The 22,777-nt window shown below is 44.3% G+C and overlaps 1 long non-coding RNA gene across 3 annotated transcripts in view; it reads right to left on the minus strand.

Moving 5' to 3' along the window:
- The window catches only part of LOC131914263 (uncharacterized), a 37,352-nt gene extending 15,317 nt beyond the window's left edge, over window positions 1-22,035 (minus strand). Inside the window, exons 1-4 of one of the 3 annotated variants that reach the window (XR_009380102.1) lie at window positions 21,854-22,035; window positions 6,047-6,139; window positions 3,701-3,762; window positions 2,456-2,620 (exon numbers count right to left, since the gene is read on the minus strand). This is a non-coding gene — a long non-coding RNA (uncharacterized LOC131914263). The remainder of the gene's footprint in view (window positions 1-2,455; window positions 2,621-3,700; window positions 3,763-6,046; window positions 6,140-21,853) is intronic. The other 2 variants (XR_009380101.1, XR_009380100.1) reach the window with 2 other exon arrangements.
- Between the last annotated feature and the right edge of the window lie 742 nt (window positions 22,036-22,777).

The following is a 22,777-nucleotide window of genomic DNA, read 5'->3' on the forward strand; positions in this document are numbered from 1 at the left end:
TTCATTTACAAGGGGCAGTAGCGATCTCCCTAGAGCAACAGTTCTCAATCTGTGGGTCATGATCCCTTTGGGGGTCAAATACCACTTTTACAGGGGTCACATATCAGATATCCTGTATATCAGATATTTACATTACAATTTATAACAGTAGCAAAATTACAACTATGAAGCAGCAACAAAAATAATTGTATGGTTGGGATCACCACAACATGAGGAACTGTATTAAGGGGTTGCAGCATCAGGAAAGTTGAGAATCACTGTGGTAGAGGCTGTTGGGGGCTGCCACTTTTAGGGGTTGCTGACCCAGCCTCCAGAGAAGGTGGAGGAGACAGTAAAGCCCCTTGTTTGAACAGGACCAGGGCTCACACCCTGGGAAAGGTGTGAGACCCAGAGAAGGTTTTGCAGGCTTGGCCAGGAATAGTCGTCAGCTTTGTGCCACTGTGCCATACCTGAGAGAAATGATTCAAGTTCAGCTGGATCCATTGCTTTGGGCCTGAGGTGAGGCAGGACATCATGGTAGAAGGAGCATATGACAGAAACTGCTCACCTCATGGCATCCAGAAGCAGGGAAATAATAGGAAGGGCCTAGGACCAGATAAGCCTTCAAAGGTATGCCCCTAAAGAACCATTTTCTCCAGCCATGTTTTGTCCTTAAAATAGTGGTTTGATAACTGTGCCAAATGTGAAAAAGTGACTGATGAGGTGCAATCCTTAGAAAGACCTACTAATAAAACTAAGAAAAATATTCACACAGAGACAGAGGAGTTTAGAGCAGAACCTACTGCACCATTGCAATATGAAACCGAAGAGGAGCATCCCAAGGTTATTAGAAACTCAACCTTAATTTATCCAATTACCCTTCAAGAATAGCCACCAGATGATAGGCAGCCCCAAGGCTATAAAGAAGTTAACAGAAATCCTTTGGATATGCTAGATTTGAGGAGATTTAAGGAAGCAATTGTTTCATATGGTATTCATTCATCTTTTGTGAAGTAGATGCTAAATTCATGGGCAACTCGGAACAGAATTATTCCATAAGACTGGAAAGATTTAGCTACAGCAATATTGGAAGCTGGTCCTCAGTTACAATGAAAAACATAATGGAGAGCAGAAGCTAGGGTCATAGAACAACAAAGTAGGGCTAGAGTTGTGGAAATTTCCCAAGATCAGCTTCTTGATGAAGGCTAGTATGCTGATTTGCAAAGACAGTTTAGATTTGATAATCACACCTGGGCCCTGTGCCATATAGCACCTTTTAATGCTTGGGACCAGCATTGAAAAATCAGGAAAGAGGACTGAGTCATTTACTAAAATTATACATGGCCCAAAAGAAGCCTTCACTGATTTTTTTACAAAGATTGACTTCAGCTATAAATAGAATCATATCAGATCCAGAAGTTAGACAAATATTAAGTGAATCTTTGGCTTTTTAAAGTGAGAACTCAGAATTCAAAAAGGTGATTAGGCCTTTAAAGGCAAGATCAGTACCAACAGATGAATTGATTAGAAATATATCTGATACTGGATCTCACACTTACGATCTCAAACTTGGATAGAAGTGATTTCTAAAAATTTCAAGAAAAATCAAAAGGTTAGATGTTTTAATTGTGGTAAACCAGATCATCTGAAAATGAACTGCAGGCATGGTATTCCTAGAAACAATGTTTTTTTTTCTAGAAATAATTTAAACAGAAGGCCCCAGTCTTCTGGAGTATGCAGAAGGTGTGGCAAAGGCCAGCTTTGAACTAATAAATAGGATCAATAAGGGATAGACAAGGTAAGCCTTTGCCATCAAGAAATGCCTTAGGGGGCCTCTCACAGCCCCATTATCAAATTTGGCTCAATTGTTCCCTGTCAGCATTGGGGAAAACCCACCACAGAGAAATTAAAAGACTTAATGCCTATTGTTAAAAGCCATACTGCTCTGGATGACATAACAGCTTCACTAGATAAAATGAAAATTTTAAGCAAGACCACAAAACAAGTATTTTGGCAAACTGCTGTAAATGATCAGAGACCAAAGCTAAAAATACAAATAGATGGAATTGAAATTGAGGATTTGGTAGATACAGGGGCAGATGTAACAATAATTTTACCAAAATCTTGGTATCTAAATTGGCCTCTTCAGAAGGTAAATGTTAGCTTCTAGGGATTGAAACTTTATATCAGGTAAAACAAAGTGCAAGATGTGTCAAGTGTATAGGGACAGAAGGACAGATAGGAAAATTGAAACCATATGTGGCTAACATAGAAATGAATTTATGGAGATATGATTTGTTGCTGAAATGAAAAACACAGATTAACATTCCTCTATTCTCAGAAACAAACCATAAACTAACATATGCTACTGAGAAAAATGGTAAAAGGTATTATCAAAAGCAGTCACCAACCATTCAGGTTGTACATAAACGGGGCACAATAGCTGCTGATCTTTCAAAGGTACCAACAGCCTTACCTTTAAAATGGTTAACTGACAAATCTATTGGGATGGAACAATGGCCTTTGACATCAGAAAAATTATAAGCACTGGAACAGCTTGTACAGGAGCAGATAAATGCTTAATATATTGAACAATCAACCAGTCCTTGGAACTTTGCTATATTTGTCATTAAAGAGAAATCTGGAAAATGGAGAATGTTAACAGATTTGAGTGCCATAAATAAGGTGATTCAGCCAATGGGATCTTACAGCCTAGAATTCCCTCTCTTTTTTTCTTTTCTTTTTTTTTTTTTTTTTTTTTTGTCAAAACAGGGCTTCTCTGTGCAATAGTCCTGGCTATCTTGGAACTTACTTTGTAGACCAGGCTGGCCTGGAACTCACTGAGATCCTCCTGCCTCTGCCTCCCAAGTGCTAGGATTAAAGGTATGTGCCACCACTGCCTGGCCCTATTGCCTTCTTTATTACCTAAAGGATGGTCTATTGTAGTGATTTGTGGTGGTATTGTGTTCCCCAAAATATTGTGTACCTTAATAAACTTATCTGAGGTCAGAGAACAGAAAAGCCACAAGATACTTAGGCTAGAAAATGTTAGCACACGCCTTTAATCCTAGCATTCCAGAGACAGAAATCCCTCTGGATCTCTGAGTTCAAGGCTGCATTGGAAACAGCCAGGCATGGTGACTCACGCCTTTAATCCCAGAAAACAGCCTTTAATCCCAGGGAGTGGTGTTAGAAAGCAGAAAGGTTTATAAGGCATGAGGACCAGAAACTAGAAGCATTTGTCTGGTTAAGCATTTAGGCATTCGAGCAGCAATTCAGCTGAGAGCCATTGGGATGAGGACACAGAAGCTTCCAGTCTGAGGAAACAAGACCAGCTGAGGAATTGGCAAGGTGAGATAGCTGTGGCTTGTTCTGTCTCTCTGATCTACCAGCAATGACCCCAATAACTGGCTTCAGGTTTGATTTTATTAATAAGAACTTTTAAGATTCATGCTACAGTGATTAATTTAAAAGATTACTGTTCTACTAAAGCTTTACAAAAACAGGATAGAGAAAAATTTGCCTTCACAGTGACTACTACTAATATTTCCCAGTCTGTTAAAAAATAGCAATAGGAAATTCTTCCATAAGGGATGTTAAACAGCCCTACTTTGTGTCAATATTTTGAATAACAACCATTGGAAATTTATAAACAGTTTCCTCAGTCTATAATTTACCATTATATGGATGATATCTTACTAGCTGATTCAGATGCAGATACCTTAGAAAAAATGTTTGAAGAAGTAAAGAATATTTTGCCTTCTTGCAGATTACAAATTGCTTCTGAAAAAATACAAAGAGGAGATTCTATTAATTACCTAAGATATAAGGTAAGTTTACAAAAATTCAACCACAGGAAGTACAAATCAGGAGAGATCAATTATGAACTCTTAATAGTTTTCAAATTGCTGGGAGATATTAACTGGCTATGGGCCACAACTGGATTAACAACTCAAGAACTAAGTAATTTATTTCAAGCCTTACAAGGTGATAAGGACTTAAATAGTCCAAGAAAATTATCAGCTGAGGCTGAGAGAGTTGAATTTGGTAGAAACGAAATTACAGGATGCACATGTGGATCATTTGGATCTAGAACTTGATTGCATTCTGGTTATTTTACCTTCTACAATTCTCCCACAGGAATTCTTATGCCGAGAGAAGATAATATCTTAGAATAGATATTTTTACTACACAAACAGAATAAAAAAATTAAAGACATATGTGGAAAAGGTTTATTATTGATTCTGAAAGGAAAATTGAGATGTCAATTAGCAAGAATAGACTCAACAGAAATTGTGGTACCTTTTACCAATGCTGAAATTGCCTCATTAAGGTCAGAAAATGAACATTGGCAAAGAACTTGCAGTAATTTCTTGGGAGAGATTAGAAACAAATATCCCCAAAGCAAGAGACTTCAGTTTATAAAAAGAACTAATTGGATTCTTCCTCACATTGTATGGGGGGCACCAATTTCTGGAGCCCTTACATTTTATACTGGTGCAAATAAATCAAGAAATGCAGGCTATAAGTCAGGAAATTTAAATAAAGTGGCTTAATGCCTTTATGATGACTCCATTCAAAAGTCAGAATTATATGCTATTCTTATGGTATTATTAGGTTTTCCAGAACCTCTTAATATAGTTACTGACTCTCAATATGCAGAAAGAGTTGTTTTACACAGTGAAACCACTGAACTTATTCTACATGATTCAGAATTAACTTTGTTGTTTATTCAATTACAAGAAATAATCAGAAATAGAAATAACCCCTTATATATAACACATTATTAGATCCCATATGGGTCTACCAGGCTCTCTAGCACAAGGTAAAGAAGAAATAGATCAGCTATTGGTAGGAAATGTGGTAGAAGCCTCAGAATTTTATTAAAAAACACCATGTTAATAGCAAAGGTTTGAAGAAAGATTTTTCTATCACTTGGTAACATGCCAAGGAAATTATAAGGAACTGTCGGACTTGTTCTTTGTATAACCAAACTCCATTATGTACAGGAAGTAACCCAAAAGGTACTCAAAGAAATTAAATTTGGCAAATGGTTGTGTTTTATTTTGCAGCATTTAGAAAATTTAAATATGTTTACCATATCATAGATACATATTCAGGATTTCATAGATACATATTCAGGATTTCAATGGGCAAATGCTTTGTGTTTTGGAAAGGCTGATTCTGTAATTACACATATATTAGAAGTTATGGCCATTATGGGAATACTTATACAAATTAAGAATGACAACGTTCCAGGATAATGTCTCTAGTAAAATGAAATAGGTTTTTTTGCATATTATAACATAAAGCATACTACAAGTTACTATACAATCCCACAGGACAAACAGTTATAAAAGATCTAATTGCACTTTAAAAGATATGCTTAATAAACAGAAATAGGTAATAAAGACCTCTAGAGATAGATTACACAATGCTTTATTAACTTCAAATTTTTTTAAATGCTAATGAGAAAGGATTAACAGCTATGGAGAGACATTGGATAGTAGAAAAAAACTGCTGAATTAAATCAGCCTATATACTTTAAAGACCTCAGAATGGAAATCAGTACATGTGTTACATTGGGGAAGAGGTTTTGCTTTTGTTCCCACAGGAGAAGAAAAGCTATGGATACCATCAAGATAGATAAAAATTAGATTAGAACAAGAGAGACCTCTTGATTAACAGAGGCAATAGTTCATCAAACAGTGTGGCCATTCAATCTAAACCAACTTATAAGACTAACAAATGCCTTTCATTTGATCAGATATAACCAGCCAAAAAGGGAAATCTAGGGTTGGGGTAGGGTTTTGTTTACATCTTTTCAGAATAATAGCATCCAACTAAGGAATCTGAAGACTACTGGACAAATGAGATATTTGAAGGACAAATCATCCAGAGAAAATGTCCCAAGGAAAAAAAAGTAAATTGGCCTAATGGTATAGCACATTTACAACAAGATAAAATTTCAAAAATCTTCCCAAATGTTTGTTTCTGCTGTTCTCTACAGACATATAAGGCAAATGGTCTTATTGTAGTCCCAATTCAATTAAAAATTAAAGCTGACTTTGGAGTTGGAGCGTGGCTCTCTCTTTCTCTAAACCCAAGCATGCTCGTTAAAGGAAAACCCAAAATCTCTATCTCATATCAAAAGAGCCACCTGGTATGGGATAGAAGAGAAAGCAAAATTAATGGATTATTCTATTGCCACTAATCTCATAATCCTTTGGTTTTATTTTGACTCTTTAAAATTTTTCTTAAGATATGAATATCTCTAAATTTATAAGATTTATATATATATATATATATACATATTTAAACTTTCTGTTGAGATATTAATAGTCATATAGAGCACTAACTAATTTTAGAAATAGGCTTCATCTAGCTTCTTATACATTATTTCAGGCTTGAGTATGAAGCAGGTAACTAGGAATTAAGTTTGTGTACCCGTATGTACTTAACAAATTGTGGTCCTTTAAGCTCTCTGAGATCTGCTGCATATAACGTTTAAAATGTTTATGTTTTCTGCAGTGAACCATGACCACTGCTAATATCGAACTCTGAAGTCTCCAAAAGGATAATGGGGGCTCCACAACGATGATTCCACCTGGATTGTAGAAATACCATTAAGTTGACAAACACCACCCAAAAATCAGTTTTGAACTACAAATTGATCAGGACAACTTCAAAGCTGCTAGCTGAGAGGGTCCAGCCTCACAGACTACTCTAGCCAGGACTTCAGATAAGCCCTGAACTTTCCCACTGCACAGAGACTAGACAACAAATGTTACAGCTAGTTTTCCCAGGATTTGACTGTTATCTCAATTTTCTCAGGGTTCCCTAAAAATTGTCTCAAGACAACAAGAAGTAATTTTAAGAATACAACACCCACATTTCCAGGAGGTGGGGTATGTGGTTTTTGATCATTCAGTGGGTTATGGATATTTGTCAACTGTTAGGGGTTGGTTGCAAATTGTTACTGGTCATGGTAAGGGAGGAAACTAAGCAAGGGAGGTTAGATTCAAGGATCTCTTTCTGAAAAGAAAAAGGGAGAATATAGGAATGATAGGCTACAAGGGTAATTATTGAATCTACTTTTAAACTAAAAAAAGCCTCTACTAGTCTTAAATATTTTACATTGGTATGGAATTTGTATATTGATACAAATTTAAGGTTACTTTTGTTATACTGTATATATGTTTCTACTCTTGTTTAAGGTATTTTTGTATATTGATACAAATTTAAGGTTGTTTTTGTTATACTGTATATATGTTTCTACTCTTGGTTAAGATATTGTATCTATGTAGCTCATTTAACAATGTAATGTAAATTTCTAGTCCTTGAAAGTTATTATTACAAACTATTTAGGATAATTAAGAAATATAGTAATTAGTCATCTGCAATAATCAAACTTGTAGTAATGTTAGGTATGTTTTCAAAGTCAAACAGAGATAGACAGGTGGTCTTCAAACATTTCAGAGATCTATAGAATATTGCACTTAAGTTGTTTTAGTAACATAAGGCTTTTCATGACAGTGACACACGTCAGCTACTGGCAGCACCAGTCTACTTCAGAGGAGATGATGGACATCAAAGAACCTCCATATGAAGTTTGCCTTCTTTGTGGCAAAAGTTAGTCACTGGGCAAGAAACTGCCCTTGCCTTGACTGCTGATGGTATGCTTTCCAAATTGAACAATGAGAACACAAAAGAAAACAACTGCCAAACTTTGCCAAGACAAGGTAGGACAGGCCTTCAAAATTCCTGCTTCACAGAAAAGTCTGTCAGATATTCTAGGCCTGTAGGCCAAAGATGGGTGCCCCAACGTTGCAGAGGAACCTTGAGTGACTGTCCAGGCAGCCAGATGTCTCTCTCTGTCAATTCTATAGTTTTGGAAGCTGTTTGCTCTGCACTTCCTGTTTATTCAGGTAATACTATAACCTTCTTGGGTCTCTGATGGGGTTATAGTTATATTGTTTTCTTTGTTACCAAATTCAAAAAGAAATTAAAAAAGAGATGCAAAGTGTATAAGGTTGAGAGACATAAGAGCTTAAGTTATCAATCTGAAAAAATGTTCTAAGGTCTAAAAGGATATTTTTAGGTTGGTAATACAAGTTATGACACAAAATGGTTTAGATATAAAACTTTGGACCCATCAAGATAGGATAGATAATAGAGTAATTTCTACAAATTTGCCAAACACAAGTGGACTGGGCATTGTGAATGTAATTCTTACTTGGTAATTGTTTTTATTGTGTATAATTTTACTGTACTGGAGTTAAAAAATCCTTTCCTTTTTATTTAGACAAAAAGAGGGGAATGTTGTGGGATATTTGCTCACTGTGTAAAGATGTATTGCTGTGATTGGTGTAATTAAAAAGCTGAACAGTCAATAGCTGGGCAGGAGGTATACGCGGGACTTCTGGGCAGAGAGAGAACTCTGAGAAGGAGAAAGGCAGAGTCACCAGCCAGACTCAGAGGAAGCAAGACGGGCAATACAGAGATGAGGTAACGCCATGTGACAGAACATAGATTAATATAAATGGGTTAATTTAAGTTATAAGAGCTAGTTGGGGACAAGCCTAAGCTGAGACTGAGCATTCATAATTAATAATAAGTTTCAGTGTCATTATTTGTGGACTGGCAGTCCCGACAAAAAAGTATGACCCTAGACCCCTTTACTGATTGTTCTTGGCCTGAGAAGCTCCATCCACCCCCACCCCCACACCCCTACTCACATCCCCCCTCATAGCTTCATTAAAGGACCATTGCCAGGCCAGCTCACAGTACCTTCTCTAGATCTGGTTCTTAGACAGGCTGGACTCTTCATTCTATCCCTGAACCCCACAGTCTGGGGCTAATTCAAACACTTCTATGTGTTGGAATCTTAACTCCACAACTGACTTTTAATCCCCAAGAGGCCAATGTCCCTGGTTTCAATGCCTTTGGGACCTCCAGTGAACTGTGAGGAGCCTCGGATGCTTCCTGAAGAGTGAACAAGAGACAGCCAGCTGAATGAACAGGAACTGGTTGGATAAATAAGGAAACCCATTCATTCTACTGATGCCAGGCAGATATGGGTGGCAAGGATGATGCCAGGTGACAGAGACGGATCTGATTCCCCACCTTCACACTCCTCAGTCTGGGCCAGTTCAAGTGAAGGAGTAAAAAATGGAGAAGATAAGGGTGGTTGGGTGGATACATATGTGCACAGACTGGCACAGACATTCCCAACAGTGGTCCTGCAACCAAAGAATTCCTCACCCTGCCCATGGCACCTCTAGGCCCAGTTCTTTCTGCCGTGGCTTCCTCAGAGCTGCTTCCCCCAGGGAGAGCTCTGTTCCCTCCCCAGCCTTGCTTCCACCAGCCACACATATATTTAGTATTGTCCCTGCACCTTGGAAGCTGAGGCCACACGATGCTCACACTTGATTCCCTCCCTGTGTCACTTTTGAAAGCCTAAAGCAAAGATGAACACACAGTCACACACACACACACACACACACACACACACACACACACACACACTATCTCAGAATGAGACCCAGCCATCTCTGGTCCCTTCACAGGGAAAGACCAGGGTGATAGATAACGTGTCCTCATCCTTGGAAACAAAGGCACATGGATGACAATCCTGTTGGTCTGTACAGCTGTCCTCATGTCAGGGTGCATGGAGGTGTCCTAGAGCAAACGAGACCACCCTAGTCCCCTCGTCAGTTAGAAACAGAGGCATCATCTTCTTCAGAAGACCCTTCAAATGCTCTTGGACATGGCCTAACAGCTGCCCAGATGTTAAAGCATGTTACTCTAAAGAATGAGAATAAACCATGTTTCCGATGTATGGATTAAGACAAAAGGGTGCATACTTTATATTCTATTACAGCAAATTTAATATTGGAACAAAACTTTCACATGTTATGTAGCCCAAGCTGGTCTCAAACTTGTGACTTTCCTTCCTCTGCTTTCCAAGTGCTGAGATTACAGAGATGGGCCAGCAGACCTGGCATGTCTTAATATCGCTGCCATGGCCCATCCAGTCTCTGAAGAAAGTTATTTCTGTAAACCTAGGCTTGGCTCTCCCTCTGTCCCTTTACTGCATTCTCTGTGGTGGGCTGCCTAGAACCCTCCAGAAATCAGGCTACTCCTCCAACTGCCTGGGCACTACCAACTTCTGGCACCCAGCTCAGTTCTTCTTCACACATGCCCTTGGGAGCAAAGAACCACCCTTCCCTATGACAGGCACCCTCCATCAAGATAGGTACCATCTTCCAGGGCAGTATGTAGCCAGTCTGGTCCATGGGGGAGGAAGGACAGAGGCTCACTCCTCTGCCTCTGTCAGCCACCTCAAGGGCCCTTAAAGATCTCCCCTGCCCAACTTCACCTCCCTGTCTCCCTTACAGGTGTTCACTGTCCATAGTTCTCTACTTTGGAGTCATTTCCTTTGGACCCCAAACTGAGACAGCTACCAAGATGTATTCAGCAAAACATCATATGGCACAGTGCCCTAATGTATAGGACTCAATTAGTAAGAGCTGCTGCAATTCTCCTTGGAGGTCATTGTTGCCTAGCCCTGGCTGAACATCAAAATTGGATGCAGAATTTAGATAGAATAGAAAGCTCCCAAAGCCAAAGCCATTTCCCCCTGTTCTGATTCAGCATGTATTTCTGCAGTTTACAGACTCCATGGTGTTTCTGATAGACAGCCAGGCCTGGGAACTGCTAACTGGGGAGGGCATCATTCTTCACTGCCATCAGCCCTGAAATGTGCAGTTTCAGAACCACAAACCCTCAAAGGGCAAAGGTGAGTGTCCCCGGGCAGACGATAGCTTAGTTACCCAGAGAGGGTTCAACTTGGTAGTCTTGACTTGACCGGCAGGGTCATTGCCTCAGTGAGGTTGCAAAGACCTTGATACCAGCTCTCTCTAACATAGGCACAAGGTCATCGCATTTGTTAGCCAGATACAGGAACATCTGGCAGGTGTGAATAGGTGTTCCATTCATGGTACAGCTGTGAGTATATGGGGAAGTCCTCAGTTCACTGTGGCAGTCTGGGAGGACTTCCAGGAGGTGGATGGTTCTGTGCTAGATGGTGAAAATAGGAAGGCTTCAGATGGAGAACACTTAGTAAAGATGCCAGACCCCGGGATGGTCGTCTCACTCAGTGTTCAGCCTGTTTCTAAGGAAACCGGTCCTGATCTGTATTCTCATCCTCTTTCTGGCACAACTGGGGCATTTCAGGGGCTCTCAGACTCATGGACCAGCAGGCAGTGATTGCCTGGTTTTTACAAGAGCACATTTTGTTCTAAAGATTACAACGCAGGCTAGGGTTTGTTGGAAATTTGTTTAATCTGCACTTCATTAGCCCCACTGTTCTCTAAGGACAGGAGTCTCATAGCCAGGTAGCTTTGCTACTTACGAGCTATACAACCTCAACCAAGTTACTTGACCACTCTGAACCTCTATTTGTTAAACCTTAAAGTGGGCACAAGAAGTCTTATCTTTCTTCCCCCTCCGGAGTTTTTTAAATGATGGAGCGGGATCACAGTCAGTGAGGCTCTCTGTAAAGAGCAGAACACGTTCCCAGCACAGGCTGCTGCAACTTTCCTCATTTCCTCTTTGAAAGCCCCAGATGCCAAAGCTAGCAAGGTTCCTGCCACTGCCCAGAGCACTCAGCCAGCTCCGCACCACTACCACCACCCTCGGAGGAGTAACAAGACAGTGTTCCCCACACTCCACTCAAAGAAATCGGTTTCTCCAATACAGTGCCCCCTCTTCTCCAACGTCTTCTCTCTCTCATTTCTCAGGGCCTGAGAGGAATGCTGTGTTTTCTCCTCATGTACTCTGTGATGCATTGTCATCCTCCATTCCCTCTGCAGCAGCCTGCCGGCTGTGCCCTCCCTACCCCCATGCCATCTTCAGGCCTTTGTCTCTGCTCTTAGCCCTTGAGAGGTCCTAAACTCAGCTTGAGGTCAGACCTCCCAGCTGACTGTCACCTGCTAAAACCAGGGCTTGGGGGTGAGGTTGCTCTTCCTACCTTCCTCCTGCTATGGAGGAACACCCCTTCCTGATGCATCTGGAGCAAGGCATTTAGCCCAACACTGGGGATAAAGTCAAGTACACACTGTAGAAGAACCCTTGATCATAACCACTGTACCAGTCACGATGGAGGGGACGGGCCCACTCATGGAAGCTGGGGCTGGGACTAACTCTTGATTCTCAGCCTCTGCTCCTTTTCTCTATCCTCATCTCCTCACCTATAAACTAACTCCCATGCCCCCAGAATCCTCCTGCTGGGCTGTGGTAGTCACTGCGTCCCCAATGCCAAGCCCTAGGAGACCCTTATGCTTCCCGTCCCCACCTCTACCCCATTCCCTCTTGAAGCACTCTTCTCCAGGTCCAAAAGCCCAGCTTAGGCTCTCTGGATTCCGGGAGACAGGTCACATCTACCACCCGGGGGTGCAGTGCGAGCCAAACTAATCAATGGCAGAGTGGTAGATTAAGGGGCCTTGCTCCAAGCCATCCATCACTGTCGTTTACCCGGGCCTGTCGGGCTGCAAATGGAAAAGGAGATGATGTGAAACAACCCATCTGCAGGTTCTTAACGCTCTTTACAAATTGCTGTAGTGAATAACTTGTTGCCTGTATTTATCCCTTTTCAAATTGTCTCTTAGCTACAGTCATCTGTCTTCATTCTACACCCCGATGGCACGCGCACTGTCAGTGGGGCAGCCTCATTATTTTGCTGATGGTGTTGCCTGGAGGGGGAAGGGGAAGGAGTTGGAGAAGAAGGAAAGAGGGAGAGAGAGGAGAGAGAAGAAGAGAGACGCAGAGGAGGAAGAGAAAAAAGTGAGGGGAGAGGGAGGGAGGGAGGGAGGGAGGGAGGGGAAGGGAGAGAAGGAGTCAGTGGAGTGTGAGCAGTACTAATGTAGAAAGGGCCTCAATGGCAGAGCTAGCTTGGGCAGCAACCCAGTCAGCTCAGGCAGGTCCTCCAGGGGCCCCACTCCCCTAGGCTCATAGCGAGAGAAGAACTGCTTCCTCCTCCAGGGAGTCTGTGAACAGTAATGGTCTCCGCACCAGCTCCCTGGTAGCTTGATCAGTGTTTACAGTCTAGGTCAAGGTCACACTCTGTGACCGTTCATTGTCCTGCTCTCAAAAAGCAGAGCCCGTCTGCAGTGTGATAGGAAGCGGTTTTCATCTTTGTTGTTGTTTGTTTTTCTGGGTTTTTTATTTGTTGTTTTATTTTGATAGGGTCTCACTCTGTAGCTCTGGCTTACCTGGACGTCTTTGTGTAGCCCAAGTTGGCCTCGCCCATGATGAGTCTCACCTTGCCTTTGTTTTACTAATGCTAAGATTCCAGGTAAGTCACACACCCCACTCCAATGGTAAACTTTATACATTACGTCATCTTTAACATTTCTCCCCCTTTATCCTCCATGTTAAGACTCGGGACAATTTGGGCTTTCCGATGACTCCCGGGAGCAGGCTTTGATCCCTCTGCCCTGAGTATGCCTGCCACTCTTTCTCCTCCAGCTCTGTGCAGCTGCTCTCTGCAACATGAAGAAGGTCTGCAGCCCCCTCTTTCTATGTTGGAACCCACCCCAGGGGATGGCATTAGGAAATAGAGCCTGTGACAGGTTCTTAGGTCACGAGGATGGAGCCCTTACAAACAGAACTAGTGCCCTCACAAAAAGGATCCCAGGGAAATATCTCCTCCTGTCAGCCCGTGAGAACACAACAAGAAGCCATTGTCTCTGAACCATAAACCCTCATCAAACATAGATTCTGGCAGCCCCTTGAACTTTGACTCCCCGGCCTCCAGAACATCAAGAAATAAGTTATTATGGTCTGTATGCCCCTCAGCCTGAACCAAGTAAGATACTCCTTGCCACATCCTCCTCCTTGTCCATCCTCCTCCTTGCCACAGTAAATTGAAATTTCTGTGAAGGGCCTCTGTATTGCTCCCCTCTGTTAGGACTCTCTTCAGTGACCACTGGATCAGAACCACTCCACCACCCTGCCCAGGTGTTGGGGCAGAAATGTGCTTCCATTAATTAGTGGTCACTGTAAAGGTCAAGAGTGGTGCTGTGGAGATTCCTATCGAGCTGGAGATATGGCTGGTAGAGGACTTGCCTGGCATTCATGAGGCCCTGGATTCCATCTCTAGCACCATATAATCGAGGTGCAATGGCTCACACCTAGAATCCCTGCTCTCGGGAGGTAGGGACAGGTAGATCTTAAGTTCAAGGTCATTCTCAGCTACATTGCAAATTTGAACCTGATATACGTTAGACCGTATCAAAAAAACAAACTAAATAACTCATGTCTGACACAGAGTGCTGTGGAGCACAGAAATCAGCCATCATTTACCCTGCAGAGTCACACAGCTCCTTATCCTGCAGTGAGCAGACTCTGCAGTCCCATGCTGTCCCTCTTAGGCAGTAGAAGCCATGCATCTATTCAGGGGTCCAAATCTCTGACTCTGATAAGAGCTTCTTAAGGCGAGGGTCCTGGATTGTGTCCCTGTATCCCCCTTCAGGCTCAGCACAGGACCGGGCTCATTTATGATGAGCAGAAAAGAGCAGATCTCTGTACTCAGTTCTTCTAAGGGGAGGAAACCTCACAGGCAGAAGGCAGCTGGCCCCACAGGGCTCCCAACTTGCCCTTCTTTTTACTGGTTACTATGGCTCACACCGAAATCGGCCCCACTATCAAGCATTGCATTTCTAACATGCTACTAGTATTTCCGTTCAATCTTCCACAGGAGACCTTTAAATATTTGAAAAAAAGCTGTCAGGATCCACTTAGCTATTCTGTCTCCTAGGTTTGCATTCCTTAGCAATCTCAGCCACGCCCACACGGCATGGTATGGTGACCTTGGGCCATCCCATTTCCCTCCTCCAACCGCCACACCATTTGTCAACATCCGCACTCAACCTCCTGGAATGAAATACAAGGCTCCAGATGTGGTCCAACCACTGCCAAGCTTAGCGGAAGCTCACGATCACCTCCCCTCTTCGCACTTTGATTAATTTAGCCCAAAACTGTGTCCTCCGCCTCCCGGCAGCTCCCTACATGGTTGGCTCACATGGCATTTTGTCTGCTAATTCATCTAACTCCATTACTGTCTTCCCCACAAATCTCCACCTTGTCCCAGAGGATGATATCATAGTCTTCACAAAACACCTGTCGAAACCCAGATTTGCCACATTCGTGGTGTACTGTCTGTCTAGAAGCGAAGAAATCCATCAGCTGGAGGGAGGAATTTGTTTCATTTGAACTTGCACTTGGTGAACCCAGGATAACTCTTAAGGATTACTCCTTTTTTTTTTTCCTACAGGCCCATGAACCATCTACTCAATAATCTTTTTTCACTGCCCTCTATGGAGCCTTCTTCACCCAAGGTGCTTGCTCAGTGTCTGGACTGAGCAACGGTGACAGGCTGCCTGATCGATCACTGTGGCGTGAGCTTTATGGTGGTGTACAGAGGCCGCCCAGGGAAAGGCAGAGAGGGAGTGCGTCCAAGTACCAAAGACTCGGGGATGCCCAGGGAGGCTGTAAATAGTGTGGCAGGGAGACTTTGAGTCCCTGGGTTGGGAAATTTATTAACAATGAAACTCTATTTCACTCCCTCACACAATGTTTGATTCAAAGAAAATAGGAAAACATCACTGGAATCCCAATTCCGCTGAAGCACTTCCTTTCTCCTATAATTAGGCATTCTGGATTTTTAGTATCATTTTTGTATGTGTTTGTTTCTTCTGATTTCCACAGGCTATTTTTAGGCCAATCATGACTCACTTTTTGAAATGTTTAAAAGAAAAAAAAAAGGCATTTTCTTCAGCAATCAAATGTTCCTGTCCTCTGGGTGACATGCATTTAGGTAAGTCATAGCCGAATAACAGATGTGGGGGACCCAGAAGGCACTCAGGAGGAAGGCTCTGCCATGGGAGGAAGGACAATGAGGTGAAAGATCTATATGGGGACCTGCCATCCCTTGTCAGCCCTACTGATAATCCCTACTCAGTCTTTCAAAGAAGAGTTAGATTGAGGTCTGAGCCCAGTCACTGGAAGAGCCTGGATGATTCTAGAGAGCTATTTCACCCCTGGGAGAACTGTTGGGCCTGGTATTCTGTGGGCGGAGCCCAGGAAACAGTAACTAGGAGATAGAATGGGCTCAAGACAGGAGATGATTCCTTCAGAGCTGTTCTTCGATGTAGGAAGTCCAGACCAGATAGCAATGTTGTGTTCAACATCTCTCACAATTCTGACCGTGAAATCAGCAAAGAAACACACTGGAAGAATCCCAGCTCCAAAAGGGAAACTGAGTCACAATTTTCAAGGTCTCCTCCAACACCAGAACTCTGGGAAAAGAGGTAACATCTGGAGCACATCTGTACTTGTTCCCAAAGCGGACAACAAAAAGGGGCAGGGTCCTTCCAGGAGGGATTAATCCTCCTGAGCTCCTGCCAGGGTAGCCTACATTCTCTCCCACCTTCCACACCAAAGGGACTCTGAGTGCCACAGAGAGCTAGATATGGAGCCCTTGCCCACTTCCCTTAAGTATCTAGACCCCCAGCTCCCGCAGAGTCTTTCACAGGCCCAGTTCCTTCTTTCTGGGAATTTAGACCCTAAGATAAGCATGAGGTTATTGACACATGTATATAACATATGCTGACATACAATAATAACCTACACAGAGAGAGGGAGGGTGAATGAGCACATGACTCAGGAGGAGAAAGGTCTCAGATCTACTTTGAGCCACCTCTGAACTACGTATGCCCACCACTTCTGTGTTACAGTCCCTCATTTCTGTGTCACCAGGACACTTCAGAATCAGTTCCCACAAAGGGACCTACGTGATACACTAAAGAGGTCCCAGAAAGGTGGAGAACCTTTGGAACAATGTCACAGCTTTCCAGTCCTAGCCCCCCTGCATTCATTCCCAGAAGCTCCTGCTGAGCTCTGGACACAGAGAGCAGGTACTGCCTAGTGCAGTGGGTACTGCCCTAGTGCCCAACTCGCATGGGCCTCATAGCTCTAAGAGGCAGCAGACATTAGCAGACAATTAGAAAAGTGTGTGCTCACACTCCTCGGGTGGATCACACAATTACTCTTCTGGGTGTGTGATTCGGGATTGAGGACTCCTGGAGGAGTTGACATATGGCAAGGAATCTGAGGGATGAGGGTCAGGTGGGTGGGTAAGAGGTGGGGACATGGGGGAAGGAAAGAGTATTCTGGAGGACTGAAAGATGGACGCCTTGAGTGGGGGAGGGGAGCAATGGTTCGATAGGCACTGGAGACGTGTGGTTCCCCAGCCAGCCCTGCCATGCTGACCCTACTGTCTGGAGGAGAGCAGGCAGACAGCTCAAGACTCCACAAACAACCGCACGGTGACACTCAGGAGAGCCCTTCCAAGGACGTTTTTCAGTATTGGAGGAAATAGAAACAGGACTGACCTGGGGCATTTTTAGGAGTTGGAACTGATTGGACTTGGTGGCTGGCTGAATGGTGGGACTGAGAAACCCTGGGGACGGACTGAGAAACCCTGGGGACGGACTGAGAAACCCTGGGGACGGACTGAGAAACCCTGGGGACGCCATGGGAGGCGTTTTGACTTTGGGCACCAGATGTGTCGGGGAGCCATTCACAGACATGGGGAAATGGGGAACGTTGAGCGTGGTCCTTGAGTGTGACTTGGGAGTGCCAGCTTGTCCAGCAGTTCCCCTTGGACAGAGTGGAGAGAGTTAAGGAAGGTCCCAGGAGAACCTGCTCCTGAAGTGTGTGACCTTGGAGGAACCAGGAAAGACCATGAGTCAGTGCAGGTCTGAGGCACTTAGGGTGGTTTGCTTACAGGACTACAATGAGCTGTGCTTGGTGGGGTAGGGTGGTATCCAGATGTGATCAGAAAGAAGGAGGGAGAGCCAGGCAGAGGCAGGAATGCCAAGGGAATTCAATTTGTCGGAAGCATAAAAGGAGTAATTAAAGAATTTGAGAAGGAATGTTACATGGTTCGATTTGTTTTCTGAAGAAAAGTTGAGTGGGTCTGTGGAGCAGACGATGGCTTGATAAGAGTGGGAGAGGACCATGAAGGGGCCAGAACTTAGGAGCTTGAACCAATGGCACTGTAGGACTCGGGGTGCGGCACAGGGAAGGAGGAAGGAAGGATCATCCAGGGCTGATTTTCAGGTTGACTAACTCACTTACAGACATCCAGGAGGTGGCCAGAGGAGCATATCTAAAGCTCAGGAGTGCAGCAAGGGCCAGGCACAGGCTGGAGGCACTTCAACCTTGGGGCATTACAAAAGCAGGTTGGAGCATCCGTGTGTAGCTCTCCAGGGACAGCTCTGTGCCCTGCTGTACATGTAGTCAGCCATGAGTTCTGTTGCATGAAGAAGATCCAGAAGTGTTCCCTGACCTTGATTTTCCTTTACATTCCACTCCTCACAACCAAGACACAGTTGGACCTGTCCACCTTTCCTCCCAGGCCTCTGTAGTTCCCACGCTGCAAAAGCATCCTGGTCCTATGCTTATCCACCCTGCATCCTCCTGACCATCTCCCCCACCAAAGCTTGAGTGCACAGACCATGTCTTTGTGGGGTATAACAGTCCCTAGGAGATCCTAGTTACATCAGAACAAGAAGTCAGCTCCTGGCCCAGGTGGTTGACTCTGCATAAACCTCTCCCATGTCCCATCTTCTTGCTTCTGTTCTCTCCGGCTCCCTCTGCTTCTTCAGCCTTACAGCCTTGGGCTGTACTAATCTCTGAGTCAAAATTCCGGTGCCAAAAAGCCTCCTAAGGTTTGACTCTTAGGGCATGGAAGTCACCTTCTTGCAGAAGCTCCCCTGACCGCCCTGCTTTTCAATGTCACGGGCTACCCTTCAACACAGTGCTTCCTTGCTGGATGTCTGATGTCTCTGAAAACCTGTTTATTGTGTGCTGAGTGCTCTCTCTGTGTCTCTCTGTATCTCTCTGTGTCTCTGTCTGTCCGTCCATCTCTCTATGTCTCTGTCTCCCTCCCTCCCTCTCTCTCTGCTTGTAAGCTGAGATCTCTCCATCATGATACCACAGGGACTACATCCTGCTGGTACTAGGTGCCCACAGTATCTGCCAAATGAATAAAGAAATAAGGGAACAAATTGACATGAGGTGGGTCCTCAGTGCTTGGACTCTCTAGCACCAAGCTATAGAGAGAATGTGCAATCATGAAGAGAGAGCTGGCTAGCAGAGAAGAAAGAGAATGAGAGCCACCTTCAGGAACAAATCAAGGGCAAAGGGAGTTTCGGAAGGGATGTGTTCTAGTCTCATATCTATCTAAAAGACCCCAACGGAAAGCAACTCAGAGGAGGAAGGCTTTAATTTAGCCCACAGTTCTAGGTTACAGTCCATCACTGCTGGGATGTCACCGAGGCAGGAGCTTGAGACTTCTGAAGTCAAGAACAGAGAGAGAGAGAGAGAGAGAGAGAGAGAGAGAGAGAGAGCAGGGCGTGGTGGCACATGCCTTTAATCCTAGCACTTGGGAGGCAGAGGCAGGTAGACCTCTGAGTTCAAGGCCAGCCTGATCTACATAGTGAGTTCCAAGTAAGACCCTTTCTGAGGGGACAGGGCAAAGAGAGACTAAATATATGCACGCTTTGTGACCAGCTAGCTTTCTCCACCCTTACATAGTCCAAGGCTCCAACTGGGGAATGGTGTTACCCACTTTAGGTTGAATCTTCCCATATCAGTTCAGACAGTAAAGACAATTCCCCACAGGAATACCCACAGACCAACCTGATCTAGACAATTCTTCCCTGAGACTCTCTTCTCAATGATTCTAGGTTGTGTTTAAGTTGACAATTAAAGCTAAGTATCACAGAGGTATTTAAGCATCAAATGCTGCCTGCCAGAGACTGGAAAAGATAGAGTCTAAAGTCGTCACTGCATCCCAGAAGAAAGTGGTTGCTAAGGACCTCAGTATGGGCAGATGAACAATGGTGCCAAGGGTGTGTGGTGGGGACATGGGGACTACACGGGAAGTTGAGCTGGACAAGAGGAAGGTGGAGCAGCTGAGAAGCCAAGGCCAGAGCACACAGTAGGGATTCCGAAATGGATCCTCAGATGTATAGAAAGGATTGCAACCCTAGCCTGGCTCACAGTTTAGCCTTCACTAAAATTTGCATTTACTAATTCTACACAAACTTGAAAGTGACATCAATGGCTCCTGGGGATGGGGTGTGTGTGTGAGAGAGAGAGAGAGCAGCTATAGGTGATATGTATGCCTTACCCGTAGGTTCTGAGCAGCTTAGATTAGTCCCCAAAGTGTGCCATACTCACCCTTTAAGGCCCTTTGACACAGAGGTGTCTTAGGCCACCATTCTAAAAGGTAGCTGGGGGATCAGCCATTGCTGCTTGAACCTGGACCCCAGGCAGCTGCCCACCCTCTCCTTGAGCCATACCCTCAGCCACAAGAGGGACACAAAGCATGGTTCTTTCCAGGTGCTACATTTCTGCCATCTTCGGGTGCCAGCTGAGATGGCTGTCCCAGCAGCTGCTTGTCTTGGCTCAGATCCAGGGAGGTCCTTGACATGAGCCTAACACTCTGTGAAACCCTAAGCATCCAGTGGACAGAGGGGTTAGGAGAGGCTAGCATGGGAAGGAAAGAGAAAAGACATGAGTTTCTAAGACCAGAGAAGCAGAGATTCAGCAGCTAGGGCGCCTCTTAGTGCCTCTGACATCACACTTCTCTGCAGGAATTTGCTGCATTAAGATGCAAAGAAAACAGGTCTAAATCCGGGCACTGTCCTTCACCACCTCTGTGACTTAAGTAGGTCATTCACCACCTCTGGGTCAATAAAATGAGGGGGGCAGAGGGAACCGACTCTGAACTCTCAGTCAAAACAGTTCCACCTTTCTCCAAGATATTCCGAATGCCCGGGTCTGAGAAATCCTTGTGTCTCTCCAGTTCAGCTGCTAGCTCTCAAGAATGGTTGCTTGCTCAGGTGTGGCTCCATTGCTAGAGCCCTTGCATAGTACACAGCAAGTCTTGGCTCCAATCCCCAGCACCACGTAACGAAGTGCAATGGAACAGTCCTATAATCTCTGCACTCAAGAGCAGTAGATGTTCAAGGTCATCCTTGAATACATAGGGAGCTAAGGCCGGTGTGGAGTACATGAAACTCTCTCTTAAAATAAAATGTCTGATTGGTAGGGTGACAAAGAAGTATCCTTGAGAGGTGCTTGGACCAATTTAAACCTTTGAGTTGGGGCAATGTGAACCTTTGAGTTGGAACACGGTGACAGAGGTCTAAGAGTACCTACTAAGAAACATTTGTTGTCAGATCAAGGGCATCTAGGCACTAGAATCAAATATTACCTGAGAAAGGAATTGTGGGTTTTTTCTTCAGTTTGGTTGAGATGGGTTATTTTGTTAGTGGTTTGGATTTTTTGTTTGTTTTTTTGTTCTTGTTTGGTTGGTTTTAGATGTGTTGTTTGTTTATTTAGACAGAGTCTCCCTCTGTAGTCCAGGTTGGTCTTAAACTTGCTATCTAGCCCAGCCCAGACTGACCTTAAGTTCCTCATTCTTCACTTCCCCAGGGCTGGGATGATAGGTGTATGCTGCCATGCCCAGCTAGGAATCATGTCCTGAGCACAGGAGGAAAGAGACGGGGCAAATCTACACCACCAGAAGAAAGAAGACACCCAGAAATCAAAACCCCATCAACAATGGGGCTACAGGGGTGATGGGAGGTGCCAGCAGCCTCCATGCTGCACACAGCTGATCCCAAATAATTCTAAAAAGGTCCACTTTGGACCAGATTTAAGGCAACTGAGGCTATGAATTGGCCCCAAGGCAGCAGGGGCTTATCCAGGTTGTCAGCAGTAGCCAGAAACTCACCCCCAATAGTGGACACTGGGGGCAGGAGCGAGCCTGATCTAGTGTGTGTGGATTGCCTCTGGAATCTTCATGGGGTGGGTGGGAGGCTGCGGCCTCTCACCTCGTTCATTTCAGAGCAGATGGGCCAGGATCCTTTCTCATGTGGCCAGCAGCACTGGGGTAGAAACTGGATTTACATGCATCTGGGGAGACATTGTGATGTTCAGTGAATTCTGGAATCTGTCATTGTTCTACGTGCCAGCCAACCGTCATCAGCCAAACCAGGACCCCCCCAAACACTGGCTCACAGGCTCATTGGTCTTTCTTCATGACTGTTCATTCTTTGTCTGGCTCACCTCAAGCCATGGCTCAGGGTCACGAGGTGATTTTGGGATTCTGGTCATGAGGTGACTTTTGAGATTCTAGCTGATTCTGCTCAATGCCTTTCTTATATAGTCATGACGTAGAAACTCCACCCCTTGCTGGGCTCCGGTGGGCAAGAGGGACAAGGAATCCGTCACACCGTATACAGTGCTGCCTGTGTTCCCAGGAGAGCCTGGGCCATGGCCTCAGCTCCATATCCACAACAGAAAGCATCCACATGGCACTATCCCCTAAGAGCCCCATAGGCTTGTGGTCAAGCTCATGACCAGGGCCATCCTAGCTGCAAGAGGCCAAGTCAGGCTTCAGAACTCTCTATCCCACCTGTGAGCCAGCCTAAGCAAGTCAGTTCTACCCCGCCTGTTGACTGGAGTTCATCTGCCTTACCCTGTAGAAGCCCAGAGACATTCAATGAAAGAGAACTTCCGCTCCTGTGGTTTTGATTCCAATCTGGATCATTTACTTTCAAAGCAAGAATGAGGAGGAAGTGAATATCTGCCTGCCTTCTCCTTGGTCCCCTAACATGCTATTTGTCCTTTACCCACAGTTCTCTGCTGCATCAAC

This window comes from Peromyscus eremicus, chromosome 7, assembly GCF_949786415.1.
Source record: "Peromyscus eremicus chromosome 7, PerEre_H2_v1, whole genome shotgun sequence".
Classification (NCBI taxonomy): Eukaryota; Metazoa; Chordata; class Mammalia; order Rodentia; family Cricetidae; genus Peromyscus; species Peromyscus eremicus.